This window comes from Dama dama, chromosome 11 (genome assembly GCF_033118175.1).
Source record: "Dama dama isolate Ldn47 chromosome 11, ASM3311817v1, whole genome shotgun sequence".
Lineage (NCBI taxonomy): Eukaryota > Metazoa > Chordata > Mammalia > Artiodactyla > Cervidae > Dama > Dama dama.
The window spans coordinates 14,046,892-14,062,223 of record NC_083691.1 but is presented as its reverse complement, the minus strand read 5'-3'; the positions used below and the strand labels follow the sequence as shown (position 1 = coordinate 14,062,223).

The window sequence follows — 15,332 nt, the reverse complement described above, 5'->3', positions numbered from 1 at the left end:
GTGGAAAGGCTGTTGGAAATTATCTGATCTAACCCTTCCTTCTACAGAGCAGGGCCTGAGGCTCAGAGAGGGGAGGGACCTTCCCTGAAGTCACACAGCATGTCTGGAGCCGGGCCTGGAATGGAGCCCGGGTGTCTTTATTCCCCTGTCCTGGGCTCCTCCTGCCTTGCCCCCTCATGCCCTCTCTTCCCTGCAGCCAAGCTCTTCCTCGTGTTTCCTGGGAGGAGGGGGCTGAAGGGAATGAACTTTGTGAGTCTGACTACCCTTGGAGGCCCCCAAGGGCTCGTCAGCACAGCGCCTCCTCCTGGTCTGCCCATCCTGTCTGCCCCATTAGTGCCCCTTGATGGCTAAGGCGACTCCCGTGGACAGAAAAGCTGATCAAACCCCCAGATCACAGGGGTCAGCTCTGTCCCTGCACAGATGGGGCAACGGAGACCCAGAGAAAGTAGGTTTGCCTGGAACACCTGCTGGGCTTCCCTCCATCACTCCAGGGTGAAGCATATTTACATGGGACATGTTTATGTCTGTGGCCCACAGACTGGCAGAGGGATGTCAGCTATGAAGCATGGCTGGCAGATAGGAGTGCTGGACCCCGGATAGCACCTCAGGGTACCAGAAATTTGCCTGCGAGGCTGATGTCCTTTGCTCTCTTGAGTCACGTGATCTGGTGAGCTGGAGTCTCCCAACCCAGTGTCTGGCCATTGTTCAGCAGATGAGAGGGTTGGTGGAGAGAGCAGGCCCCTTAGCCTCAACCCTTCTCCTCCCCTGTCTTTCATGGAGCCTAATTGTTATTAAACTGTTTAAACCCCAAAGGCAAATTACTATCATTTTGGTCTGTGTCCGTTCGGTCTGTGTCTGCCTCCTTGCAGGAGGAATGCAGGAGATGGGAACATCGTCACAGACAGCCCAGGGTGGCCAGGGCTGGCCAGGACGGTCTGCAGGGTGGGAGTATGGGGTCAGGGGCTGTTTGAAGCTTCCTGAATCAAGGCCAGGCCAGCATCTGAGGCCTGGGACTATGGGCAGGCTGTGGTATTTGGTAGGGTTGAGAGGCTGCCTGCCCCATTAATAAACACGAAGGCAGTTTCATCAGATCCATTTTACAGATTTGGAAAGTAAGACTCAGAGAGAAGGGACTGGCCCAGGGTCCCCCAGCCCATGAGTGGTAGAGATGGGAGTCAAGCTGTGGTCTGCGAGTCCTGTTGTAGGTATGCACTAACTTACTTTCCTCCCTCCCTTCGCTGCCTTCCTGTTTTCTTTCTTTTAATAAATTTTTAACCAGCACCAATTATGTTTCAGGACTTCCCTGGTGGCTCAGATGGTAGAATCTGCCTGCAATGCAGGAGACCGCGTTTGATCCCTGGGTTGGGAAGATCCCCTGGAGAAGGGAATGGCAACCCACTCCATGGAGAACTCCTTGGGCAGAGCAGCCTGGTGGGCTACAGTCCATGGGGTCGCAAAGAGTCGGACACAACTGAGCAACTAACAATTTCAACTATGTTTCAGGGCCTGTGTGGGGGCATTGACACACATAGGAATAAAAGGTAGTTTCTACCTGCAAATATACAGGGTTTGTTTGTCTACCAGGCAGGGTTAGCTGGGGCTTCATGAAGTCATTTCTGGGCAGGTGAAGGGAAAGGACTGACAGCCAGGACAGCCCCTCTGGAGGCTGAGAGATGGGAAATATTAATAGCTTGAGCAAGTGATAGTGGGATCAGGGAGCAATGTGAGGGGCTGAAATGTGAGGGCATGGCTGGAAAACAAGTGACAGAAGATCTATTGCAGCTCACAGACCAAACAGGATGGGAGGCTATATTAATAGGAGTATGGAGTCCCTAGAGAGGGAGGTGAGGGTCGGCCAGAACTAGCCAGAGCAGATCTGGATGGAATGCATTGTGTCCTTAGAGCAGCATACCTGACTCAGGCTGAGAGAGTCTGCAGCCCCTGGTCTCTGCCCACTCTTCCCTTCCAGAAAGTCTGGAGTGCTGGCAGAACAGCAGTTCTGAGGGCCAGGGGTTCCTGTGCCAGTTTAGAGAGGCTCACAGTTGGAGACTTGGCCTGCGCGATCCCACAGAGGGAAGCCGTGGGGCTAAGATTCAAATCCTACCCCTCCCAAGTAGACCTATGGAAAGAGTCAGTACTATGTCCCCAGGATGGAGGTGGTGGGGGGGGGGGTCCTGGTGAAGAGAGGGAGAAAGATGCCCCCCAATAACATCAGAGACCAGGGCTGGAGTGGGGGATAGAGGATGGGGAGCGAGCAAGCTGCTTTTCTCATCCCTGCCCTCAGCATCTGAGCTTAGAATGCCCTTGCAGGGGTCCCTGAGGGCAGAACTGGAAGGAAGAACTCACTTCAAGGAGCCCTGGAATCTGCTGCCTCGTTGCAGGAGGTGCTGGCTTGGGTGGGAGGATGGAGAGGGGAATAAGGACAACCTCTGACCCCACCCACCCACCCCTTTCTGCCCCCGGGGTCCTCCAGAAGTACTTCTAGGACGTCCCTGTAAGGTCCTGCACTTCAGCCTGTTGGGCAACAAGGAGCTGGATAAACTGGTCCCCACTAAGGTGTCGATGGCTGACTCCCTCGGTCCCTGTGTCAAAGGGTCCTTGCACAAAAGGAGCCTTATCAGTTGGGTGTTTGAGTCACTCACAGCGGAGTGTCAGGCTCTCTGTGATTGGCAGGTGAGACGCTATTGGGGGGCGTCTTGTCTTTCTCTCTCTCTTCATCAGGAGCCCCCCTCCTCCCCCTACCTCCTGGGGTCCACCATCCTGGGGACATAGTACTGACTCTTTCCATAGGTCTACTTGGGAGGGGTAGGATTTGAATCTTAGCCCCACGGCTTCCCTCTGTGGGATCGCTCAAGCCAGGTCTCCAACTCCGACCTCTCTTTTTTCTGTAAAGTGGCACGGGAACCCCTGGCCCTCAGGGTTGCTCTTCCGCCAACAATCTCACAACAAATCGCAGAAAGCCCTGATTGCTGGCGGCGGGGCTCACCCCACCCCGCCCCTTTCCCAGAGCCTCTGGTCCTCCCTGCCCCACGCCTCCTCCTGAGGGTCCAAAATGACTGCTCACACAGAGCTCGCAGGCCTCCACTCTGAGACCAGGAGGTTGGGTGGGGGAGGGTGTGCAGGGGTCCCCAAGAGACCAGAAACCAAATTCCCAGGTGGTGAGTACAGATGGAAGGAGCCAGAGGTGTCCGCGCAGGAAGGCTTCTGCCCAGTTGGGGGCAGCAGAGGGCAGCGAGTGGCTGCCTGGGCGGTAACTCCCAAAGGAGAGTGGAAATCCGGGGGTGTTTTGTCTGGGGCCACGGGGTCCAGCAACGCAGGCTGCAGAGCCTACTGCTGGGTGGACGGAACAGCTCCAAACAGGAGTGCCCGTGGGCAACTGGGTTGGCACCGTTGGCTGAGCTGACCGGACTGTTGACCGGAGAGCTTTAGCACCTGTGAAAGGGGACCCTCATCAGGGACATGGAGAGGGGCAAGGTCTGGGGCCCAGGCAGCCTTCCAGCAGGAGGAGGGGCCCGTGTGCAGGTAGGTGGGCAGTGTCTCTGAGCCGTGGTCACCGGGCTGGACTAATAGACACTCCATCATGGTTGTCCTCTGACAAAAGTCCAGTCCAGCTGGGTTTGAATCCCAGCTCCTTACTGTCTGCATAAGGAGGGGGGCGTGGTCACAAAAGCTGTTTTACACAGTCTTCTGGGTCAGACCCTCTGCTGAGCCCTCACTGGGTATCATCTGATGATACCATGAGGCACATAACACAAATCCCCCTTTTTTTTTTTTAAGTGACAAAACCAAGGCAGACGGAGAGTGAAGGACTTGCTGAAGCTCGCTCAGCTCGCGAGCCTGGACAGTGAAGGTCTTGCAGAGCCCGGCCCACACACGCAGCCCAGTCTCTGCCAGCCAGTGTTGCTAGTCCCTCCGCCTTACAGATGAGAACACTGAGGCCCAGAGAGGGGAGAGGTGCTGTCCCAGGTCACACAACTGATCGAGGACAGAGCTGGCATTTGGTCTCATCATGTCCCACCCCTGTCTGCAGCTGCTCTGGCCACCCCCTCCACCCCTCCGTGTCAGAAGGGGTGTGAGCAGGGCAGACACTCTGGGGTGGGAGGAAACTGCTCCCCTCTTCCCACCCCAACCTGTGGCCCCTGAAGGCCTTCCCCTCTTTTAGGGAACCCAGGAAACTGGGAGTGGGGGGCCAGAGCTCAGATGCCACCCTCCCAACCCCATATAGAAATGAAGTGATTGCTTCTGTCACACCAAGTGGCATTTGGGTTGGATTGCAGACATAATTATATCTGAGTCTTTGGGTGGGAACTGTTCCCAAGCCAGGAGGCCCTCTTTGGAAGTGGCGGCAATGGCATCTGTTTCCGACACAAGGCCCTGCCGGGGGATGAGTAACTTTTCTCATGGAATTGCTTAAGGAACATCTAAAATGAGCCGTGATCATTCCTGCCCCCCTCCTGCGCCATCAATGGCTGCCAGGAGGGGGGAATCTGGCTCCCCTGCCTGCATCGAGGCCCCCGGGGCTGTCCCAGGGTCCATACCTCTGTGCAGGCTGGCCTATCTGCCCACGGTTCCTCCCCATTTCCCTTCCTTGAAAGTTCCTTCCCTCCCCCATACCCACCCCCACCGCGGTTCCTGCAGGCCTCCCCACCCCAGGCCCCAGAACACAGATGCTGTGATTTAACTATCCACCAGAGAGAGTGGTGACTTTCTTAAGGGCAGTGGCTATTTCTGATTTCGCTGAGCCCCGGGAACAGGGGCAGGGCCTCACCTGTGGCGGACACCGGAGGGGCTAGGGGAATGATGTGTGAGTGATGAGAGGAGTGAATACATCCAGTGAGTGAGTGTGGGGTGAGGGGAGTGGGTGAGCTAACACCCCCTGGCTCCTGATGGCCCACTACGTCTCCAAGGCCAGTGGCCACCCACTTTGGGAGGAGGTCAGGACAGGCCACCCGAACTACCACAGTCTCGCCTTGAAATTGACCTTGCCTCCGCCGCATGGGTTCCCATGATCCATCAGGGGCAGGCGCCCAGGTGAGCCTGGCCTGTAGACGGTAAATCAACCCAGAAGGAGAAATAGCCTATAAAATCCTCTCCCCAAACGGTGCGTTTTGTATCCTGTAGTGAAAAGGGCTTTTAAACGCACTGCTCACTCAGGTGGATTTATGGGGCTGCCCCCTGCTTCTTGTCTCTCCCTCCCACTCTGGCCTTGGGGGCTGGAACACCCTGGGGTCCTGGTGCTCCCTGGTGGGTTATGGTCCAGGGAGAAATAGGATAGCTCCTCTCCTCTGCCTTGATGCTCCAGGGCTAGCCCTGGCCAGCAAGGTGCCTGGGAGTGGGGCAGGGTGAGGCCATCTTGCCCAACAGAAGCTCCATATGGCCCAGCAGGGCCTGAAGTTCCACCATGAGCATCCTTCCTTCAGGCAAGCTGTTGTCTCCAGAAGGCCCCCTTGTTTTCACCTGCAAATGGGTCACCAGGGAGGAGAAAGATGGCATGCCTAAGCTGGAAAGGGATTTAGAGATCAGCTAGGCCATCTCCTCATTTTACAGATGGGAAAACCAAGTCACAGAGAGGCTAAGTTGCTTGCTCAGAGCCTCATACTGCAGTAATGGAATGATGGAAGGACTTGACCTCTGGGGCAGACTACCTGGGTGGAACCCAGCTCTGCCACTTTCTGGCTGTTCAATCTTGTGCAAGTAGCTTAACATCTCTGAGCCCCCATTTTCTTATCTGCACATTGGGCTATGAGGATTAGGATAAGTCATGTAAAGCTCTGATATAGTGCCTGAAGCTGAGACAGAGCTTAATAAATACATCTGGCTTACTCTTATTGATGCGTTGGAATAGTTCCTGTTACCGTTAATAGCACGAACAGGGTTTTGAATCCAGATTTCTTGTGTCTGCGCACGGTTTTCTTGCTACTCCTGCCAGGAAGCCTCTGTTGAGAGCGTTCTCTCATACAGAGCGCAGGACAGAGACGTGCTGATGGGAGAGAAGCAGTGAGTCACCCCAGGAAGACTGGCCTGGTGCCAGGGCCTCAGTGACGGGGCTGGTAGGGAGGCAGAGGGAGAGAGTAGAGAGCCGGCTGCAGGGGTGTGGCTCCCGGAGGGAGCTGGTTTTCCTGAAGCCATGTGGCTGGGAGCTGGACTTGCCCTGAGGTCAGGGCTGGCCCAGGGCTTAAAGAGCTGATGAAGTGCATGTGGCCGTCCAGATCTCTGGGGTGGGCTTATGAGGCGCGCCGGAGGACTCATGGGGCAGTGAGTCACTCCTGGCTGCTCTGGGTTATCACGTTCTTGCTTGAGACAGTAGGAATGAGTGTCTGGTTTCCGGTCACTGATGTCGCTCAGTCCTGGGCACTGGCAGGTACCAGGATGGCCTCTCTGATGTCCTCATTTCCCCATCCCACCTTCCCAACTGCATGCCCCTTCCTCTACACTCTCAGGGTTTCTAAGGGGCCCCCGCGACCTGGGCATCCTCTGCACTGGGGAGGCAGTGTGTAACTTGGAAGTCAGAAGACCTGTGATCTTGCCAGGGCCTTCAAAGCCTGTCAGACCTGCTGCTGTCCTACCTCAGCTCCGTTGCCTGTACTGGGATTCTGCCTGGAATACCCCTTATATGGCTGCCCTGCCCCAGATGATCTCAGCGAGCCCAACCGCTGCCTCACCTTCAGTGTTTCTATTATGTCCTCAAAGGCTGCCTCCTCCAGCAAGTCCACTCAGATTGACCCCAAGTGGACTCCCTTTAAGCCTCTCAGAGCACATTCTCTGTCTGCCTTTCTCATTCTTCTTTTATATCATAAATACTTGTTCATTCATTCAGGGAGTATATATGCAATACCTGCCAGGCGTCCAGCACTGGGGACCCAGGCCACGAGGGCCCCCATAATTCCATAGGGGAGGGAGGTCTGAAACAGATGTATAACTACAAGTGATCGGTCTGCAGGGAGATCTCGTTCAATCTGAGGGCATCGGGGAGGCCCCTGAGAAGGCTGAGGAGAGACTGAAGGGTGTGCAGGGCCCACTGGGCAGAGGGGGCCTCTGTTCTAGGCAGTGGCAACAGCCTGTGCCAGGGCCCTGTGGCAGGAGTGCCAGTGAAGCCCCTGGGATCCGAGCAGGCGGAGATCCTGAGGGGCTTCACCAGGCAGCTTGGCCTTCACCCCAGGAGCCCTGGGGAACTGTGGAAGGGAGTGCAGCTGGTCCACGACAGGATCTCATCTGTTTTTTGAAGGGTCCCTCTGGATGCTCTTGGAGAATGAACAGGGGGAGGGTGGCAGGGTTGGAGGTGGTCAAAGCAGCCAGGAGCCTCCTGCAGGTGCCTAGGAACGGCCTGGGCCACCTCTCCAGCTGGACGGAGGGGGTTTTGAGGGCAGAGAGCCAGCCTTTCTTGGGGCTCAGGAAAGTGGACCAGCCCCCTTCTCCATCACAGGAGCTCTGGGTCCTAGAGACTGCTCTGGGATCTGCTGCTCTCTGTTTTGTTCTGGCTAATCGCTGGGCTGGCCCCTGGGAGCTGAGCAAAGTCTGAGCAATAAAAACAACGACAGCGACAGTGCTGGTGATAGGAGCTAGTATTTCTGCCATGTGCCGGGAAGTGGGCCGAGTTCTTTCCATGCGTGATCCCGTTGACTCATTCCAACAACCTGTGGGCTGGCTACTATCTTTCTCGTTCTACAGAAAAGAAAATAGGCTAGGGTAGTTAGGTCACTGGCCTAGGGCCCACGACGTTAACTGGTGGAAGGGGGAGGGAAAGTACTTGCGTTTCCCAGGGATTCCTAAGACCTAAAGAGGTGTGTCACGTGGTGCTGTTTCAAGTGCGGTGATGGAGAGAGGGAGAGATGTTTGGGGCAGGGGTCTCCAGCTCTGGGTTAGGGGTATGATCCTGTAGAACAACCTGCCAGGCCTCAAGGTGCCCAGAAACCCCACGTTCAGGGAACTGTGAAGACAGTTATCAGGGTGCGAGAGAAGCAAGGATGTCGTCCTCGGAGACTGGCACAAAATGAGACCTGCCTGATTGTGGAGACCGCTACAGGGAGCCAGTTTTTCCCCTCGGGCCCAAGGTCTGGGTTCCTGGCTCTTTGCGCTTACCGGTCACCCTCGTGAATGCATGTGGGCTGGTGGGTTTGGCCCAGGCGTCAGTGTAAGTCTACGAGTGCCTGATGGCAGCTGAGTATGTCTATCAATCTGCGAGCCTGTCTCAGTATATTTGTGTGTTTACTTGTGTGTTTCATGGTAGTGTGTATTTATGTGTGTGCTGATTGGCGTGCACATGCATTTGTGTGTGTATCTGGTGGTGCCAGGGAGGCCTGTTCTGTTCATACATGCATTTCTCTGTGACCATGTTCCCCACCATGTGCGCCATGCATGTCCTTGAACTTGGGTGTGTTTCTGGCCCTGGGTATTTCTCCTGGGCTTCCCTGGTAGCTCAGATGGTAAAGAATCCACCTGCCGTGTGGGATACCTGGGTTAGGAAGATCTTCTAGAGAAGGGAACGGCTACCCACTCCAGTATTCTTGCCTGGAGAATTCCATGGACAGAGGAGCCTGGCGGACTACAATCTCCGTGGGGTCACAAAGAGTCGGACACGACTGGGCGACTAAGCACAACACACTTCTGCACGAGAACATGTTTGAGTGTAGCTATCCAGACACTGTTTTTTTTAATATCTATTTATTTATTTGACTGTGTTGGGTCTTTGTTGCTCCCCAGCATATGGGATCTTAGTTCCTCAACCAGGGATTGAACCTGCATCCCCTGTATTGCAAGGTGGATTCTCAACCACCGGACCACCAGGGAAGTCCCTCTGGGCAGTATTTTAATGCAAGAGTGATCCTGAGTATCAGGCTCCAGTCCCCTCCTGGTTCTCATGGCCCATGAATTGGTTCTCTTTGTGTGACCTGAGTAGACCGCTTCCTCTGGGTAGGGTGGAGTGTGGAGGACTTACGTTCAAAGGAGCACCGGCATGGGCTTAGGGAGGGTTCTATGGGCACAGGGTGGCCTATGATTAGGTGACCACTGGGAAGGCACTAACTTGATCCTGCCTTAAAATTCCTCTCTGTTTTCACAGTGTCTGACATTTCCCCCATTACTGAGTCATTCCCCAACTGGGACCCTCTTTGATGGTGCGTAGTTCCCAGGGGAGGTGGCCGGGGAGGCCTGGCAGCTTGCTGAGGGCAGAGCCCCCAGAGCCGGGAAAGAGGGCAGGAGGAATTGTGCATCTGAAGGATTGGGGCAAAGCCACAGAATTTGCTGGCACTGCTGGTGCCAAGCATGGGAGAGCCCAGCTGTGGAAGGCAGCTGCTCTAGCTTTAGAGAATTGTCCAATGTCAACTCTAGAAAGGAGCATGGTGATCACCCAACCCAGGCCCTCATAGTACAGATGGGAAGACAGGCCTGGAAAGAGGAAACCCAGGGAGCTGGGCGGTTCCGGAAGCATGCTGATGTTGCAAGAGCACTGGGCAAGGAGAAAGGGGAACCCCGGTTAGACCACGGTTCTGCCACTGCCCCGCTCGGCGACTCTGGGAAAGTCCCCCTGCTCTCTGGGTCTCAGGTGCCTCTCTGTGTCATGTGGGCCTTGGCCTGGCTGCCAGCTGTGGGCCCTCCTGGCTCTCTCCCTGTTCTCTTGGAAGCAGGACTCCTTAACCACCCCCGCCCCTCCCTGGAGCCTGCGCTAGGGTGGAGAGAGTGAGGTGCTCCTTTCAGCCCGCCAGAGCATCAGGTCTGCCTGCCAGCCTCTGGGTCCAGTATGTCTCCTCACCTGGGGCGCAGAGAGATGGTGATATCTAGATGGAATTGTCCCCTCCCTTTCCTGTTTAAGTGAGTTTTTGGCATTTGCACAGAACCTCAGAAAGAAATGGAGAGACACGCCTGTTCAGATGGCCTCCTCCTTTGAAGGATCTTTGTTTGGGTGCAGCCCTTAGATATGGCCACGGAGGAGAAGCTGGGCCTGGGCTGAGGGGGCGCCCTGGGCTTCTGCCTCCATCCTGAGCACTGTCACAGGTCAGGCCCACCCACCCATTAGCAGTGACTCGGAGTTGGTTTGTTAAAGGGGAGAAGGTGATGAAAGCTTACCTTCAGGAAGCAGGACCAAATAGATGATGGAGTCGGGGGCTGCCGGAGCACCTACTATGTGCCACGCATGGTGCTGTGTGCTTTACATTCAGGTGAGAAGTGGGCTTAGAGTCCAGTGCTGACCCATGACTCCCAGGTGCCCAAGTGCTGTTGCTGGAATGCAAACACATACTACCCCCCAACCCTCGTGCTGCCGGATGCTGCCTCCTGGGTGGGGACAGATACACCCATGAGGATGGGAGTGGGCGAGGCTCCCCTCTCTGAACCTCCAGATCCTCACCTGTGAGCCACAGGTGACATCCTGCACTCAGGGAACAGCCCACCTTCCCTTCTTTCCACCTTTCCCCAGGCCCAGCATAGGGCCTTGCGGGTGGGGAGGAGGGGCTGAGCGGTCAACTTCTGTTCTGGCCTCTGACACTTGAGTGTGTGTGTGTGTCTGTGTGTGGCAGGCATGTATGTGTAAAGGGATCCCTGCCCCGCACTCTTAGAGACTAGAACTCTCCTGATTACGGTCCCAGCTCGCCCACCTAGCAGCTCTGCCACTCTCGGCAAGCGGCTTAAATTCTCTGAGCCTCTGCTTCCCCACTTGAAAACCCCAAACTTCCTGAATTCTGAAGCACATGTCCTCACGAAGATTCCCCATCAGAGGCATCTGGCCCCCCTAGGATCGCCTCCCCAGGATCTGCTCAGGTTGTGTGAGTGCCCCGGGCAGAGTGACTTGGCAGAGCAGGAGCTCCATAACTGGTAATTTATCATCATCATCATCATCACGTGGAATTGATTGAAATGGTGAGCAAAGAAATCCCGTGTCTGGAATTCTGAAAGACCTTTGAGAAGGTCTCCCGGAACTTCCTGGAGAAGTAGGGGGCAGCGTGGGGGCAGAGAACTGGAGTGTCAGGAATAGTGATGGGAGAGCAGCTGAAAACTTGGGTCCTGCCAGCCAGAGACCCCACGGGTCTGTCTGTCCTCCACTCCGGACTTTCTTGCCCTTTGGTCATTGACATGGATGGAAGCCCAAGGGGCTTGGAACATTGACATGGATTGGTGGGAGGGTGGACGTCCACATAGGCTGTGAGTTGTCACAGAGATGGGCAGAGGCTCAGAGGGCTGTCCACACCCAGTCACCAAAGGGTTGGGGGTAGTGACACCAGGCAGCAGCTTGTGCTAAAGCCCCTGGGGCTGTGCTGACCTAAGCACACGGGAACAGGGCTGTGTTAGCGGAGGCAGAGCACCCCATCTGGGGAAGGGGCAGGCTTGGTCCCCGTGGACTGGGCAGGCCCCTCGCTGAGCTTTAGACATCAGACCCTGCACCAGTGAATGAAAGCTAAGGCCTCCACCGGAGCAGCCCCGCCTGGCCGGGCACTTTGAACCTTCAGAGTCTCTGTGAGGTTGCTTTAGAAGAAAGCGTGTGTTTAAAAGAGTTCAAAACTACCAAACTGAGCCATATTCTGTGTCTGCAGGATAATTCTGCAAGCACGTTCATTCATTCACTGGGCATGACACCAGCCCTGTCCTTGCTGTCACGTTGCTTTTAAGCTCCTCGGAGAGCCTAGACGGACTCCCACCTGGGGTGGTCACGTACCTTCTCAGGGCAGAAACTGGTGGTTGTATCAGAACCAACCTAGGGAATAATGATAATAAAGCTAGCAACTACTGTGTTTAGTTGCTTAGTATTTACCATTTTACTGACGATAGCTTATCTCATTTAATCTTTTCCATGACCCTATAAGCAGGGTTTCCCAGGTGGCGTTAGTGGTAAAGAACCGATTTGCCAATGCAGGAGACGTAATAGATGGGGGGTCTGATCCCTGGGTTGAGAAGATCCCCTGAGAAGGGTATGGCAACCCACTCCAGTATTCTTGCCTGGAGAATCCAATGGACTGAGGAGCCTGGCGGGCTATAGTCTATGGGGTCACAAAGAGTCAGACAGGACTGAAGCGACTTAGTGTGCACAGAGTAGGTATCATCCTTAACCCATTTCACAGGTAGGGACATTGAGGCTCAGAGAGGTCCAGTTATGTGCCCATAGCTTATCTGAACTAGGACTTGAACACAAGTGCTATGATAGGACTTCAGCTGGTCTGAGGGATGTGATCAGCTGGGCTAGAGTATGTAGTCAGAGACGGCCTGTTGGAGAGGTAGATAAACCCAGGCCCTGGGGTGTGAAAGGCTAGGGCCAGATTTTTGTCTGTCTTACTTCATCCTCCCTGCAGGCCCCACCCATTTCTCAGAGAGATGAGGGGCCTTGCATAGCATCTTGCAGCCAATGGTCTCTGGAGCTGGATTTGAACCCTATTTGTGGGTCTCTGACTCCCAGCTCTCAGCCATTGGATACTGTCAGTGGGCTCCATACAGTGAGTTTCGAGTACCCTTTTTTATTGAAAGAAGGGATGTGATTTGCCCACTGTCCCTCAGTAAAGATTGACTTGGGTCTAGAACAAGATTTTCTGACTTGAAGGCCAGTCAGTCCCTCTATCTGAGTTCAAGGCTGCAGCTGCTTCCAGAAATCATGTCTTGGGGCCTGCCCATGAAAGGATAGGAGAAAAGGTCATCTGTCTTCATTCAGGGCTGTTGGGGAGCCACCCTTGTCCCTTCACCCCATGCAGGAGGTCAGTAGGCAAGCTGTGAGGCTGGACAGGGCAGGGAACTGGAGGCCAGAGTCTTTGATTACCCTTGCTGTGTGACCTTGGAAAAGACCCTTCCCCTCTCTGGGCCTTCCTCACCCTTGTAATACAGTCTTTTGGATCTGAGTCCCCTTCCAGCTGTGGCCTTCTGGGATGATGAGCATTTGTTCAACCTGCCATATGTAAAGCCCTGAGCTGGGTCTCGAGGGGATTCAAGGTCCTCCAGGGTGGACATGTGTGGGGAGGTGGGGCTTAATGGGGGACTTCTCTGTTCCCCTGAATAGTCATCCTCCCAGTGAATCTGAGCTCTCTGTCCTCTTCTTATTCTATATCTTGCTAACCTCATAGCATTCATGGTCTTGGCCATTGTGTCTAGCATGTAGTAGGCTCTTGACAATGGTGAAATGAGTGAATGTTAGTTAGAGTTTGAGTCCGCAAGGTTATGCCGGGTGGGTATAAGAGTGGGTGCCAGGGGGTACATTCAGAATAGACTTCAAAGATGACAAGTAATGCTTACCAGATTAAAGGTAACCTTGATGGGTGAGGGTGGGAAGACAAAGTGCTATGTGTCCCACTCAACCTCCTAGGAGGAAGAAAACTCTTTTTTTAAACTCAGGAATAGGACGGAACTGTCCATATTGCTACATGATGAGCTACATAAATTGTGAAACATGCTCCCTGGTTCCTTGGACCACAAAAGTGTAAAAATTGTAAAATTTTCATCAGGGTGGAGAATAAAAACCAAGAAAAACTATAAGCCCATTGGCAGCACTTGCCTGATGACAACACCTGTGAGAGAAGAACCCCTCCAAGTTAGCCAGGTGCTTCCCCCTCCTCCCACGCCTGGCAAGAGGCCAAGGTTGGGGGAGGCAAGAGCTTATTTGGAGGTGCAAGTCCCTGCTTTCTTGCTGTGTCTCCCAGAAAGCATTCTGTTCCCCTGGCCTGCCACCATTTGTGATACGTCTGCATCATGCCTTATACTGTCTGTGGGTCACCCTCTGGAAGAGGGTCCCTAACCCTCTAGTTGTTGAACTGCAGGTGATTAGAGTACTTTGATGGGTAATACCAGACTGTAGAGGTGAGAGGCATTTGGACTCCACTACCTGGGAAGGCCTGAATAAGATAGCATTTCAGCTAGGCCTTGAAGGATATGCAGAATTTGGACATGTGGCTATGGGATCTGAGTCCCCTTCCATAGAATTGGTCCTCTATGGATGGGAGAGATTGAGAGGGAGGGGAAAGTAGGGGCAGAAAGATCAGAAAAGGGAAAGCTTGAAGAAAGTGGGCAGAGGAGGGGGGTCCTATGGACATTAGGCAGGCCTAGAAGCTGTGTGTCCTTGGGTGAGTCATTTCACCTCTGAGTGAGGTTTCTTCATTTGCAGAAAGGGATGTTTCTCTGTCATTTCTCTTTGTGTGGGTGACATGAGATGATGTGTGCAATCAACATTTGCCTTCATCACATCTAGGGTGCTAGGGTCAGGGAGATGGACAGATCCAGCAAGGGTGTGGCCTACAGCAAATGTCCAACTCTCTCTCCTGACCAGAGAGAGCTGCCAAGCCTACCCTTTATTATGTGATGGATGAAATGTGGTGTTCAGATTGTGTACAACATTAACTTCCAAATGAGTTAATATCCCATTCCCTCTGTTCTTACATCAACTGGAAGTGAGGCTGGGGTGGGTGAGTCCCCTAAATCCCTATTGGACAACCTGACTCACAGGGAATCCCTCTTCCCTCAGTTTTCCCCTCCCTCTAACTGCCTGAAGGTGCCAAGTCCAGAACACCCCAGCCTGTGCCGCTTCAGCCCCCAATCTATCCCATCACCTCTAAACGGAACACTGGTTCAACCTGCTGTACTGTTCGATGTCTCCTTGTCTCTTCCATTAGACCTGGAACTCTGGGGCTGTGCTCAGCTTAGGCTCAGGTGTCAGAGTCCAGTGCCTGATAGATGGATGAATGGCTACATGGGGAGCCCGGCTGAGATCTGCCATACTCCTCCCAGGAGCTAAACCACCCCCGCCACTCCCCACTGCCCTGAGTCATGAATGGGCCAACCAGCAGTCCCCCTAGAGAAGGTTCAGCCTCCCCCCAGAGGTGGCTCCAAATCTTGAAGCCCGGAGTGTGGATACTCAGCAAACCCTTCAGCTCCTCCCTGAGCTAGATACTAGGTCACCCTGTCCCCAGAGGGGTTGCCCCTGCTGGGGTACAATGGTTCCAGGCAAAGGGCTCCACCCCAAGAACCTGTGACAGTCCCCTGCGAAAGGAAAGTCGCCCGGGTTAGGGGTCCAGGTGACCCGGAGCTGCGGGTCACCACCAGGTGACCTGGTGGCCTGCTGTTCGCCAGAGGACCTGACGCCTGCTCCTGCAGAGCCTTAGTTTCCCCCATCTGTACCAACCAGACTTAGAACATCCGCCTCTCCGGTAGAGGCAATCCCGGACCGGGAGGGGGGCGTGGACTCCTCCAGGTGTTTGGGGTGTGACCTCGTTACTCTTAAGAGGTGAGGGGGCTGCGGCCGCGGAGGGCCCCCGAGGGTCCCCGCCCCTCTGCAGCCCCGCCCCCTCGGCCCCGGGGGCTCCCCCCGCCCCCGCGCCCGGGGGGGCTCGGGCATCCTCGGTCGCGGCCGGTGCGGCTCGGCTCGGCGTCGC

General features: G+C 54.8%; 1 protein-coding gene across 3 annotated transcripts in view; it reads left to right on the top strand.

Annotated features, from left to right (window-relative positions):
* Positions 1–15,332, top strand: part of DAB2IP (DAB2 interacting protein) — a 137,483-nt gene that overhangs the window by 33,040 nt on the left and 89,111 nt on the right. The window lies entirely within an intron of this gene.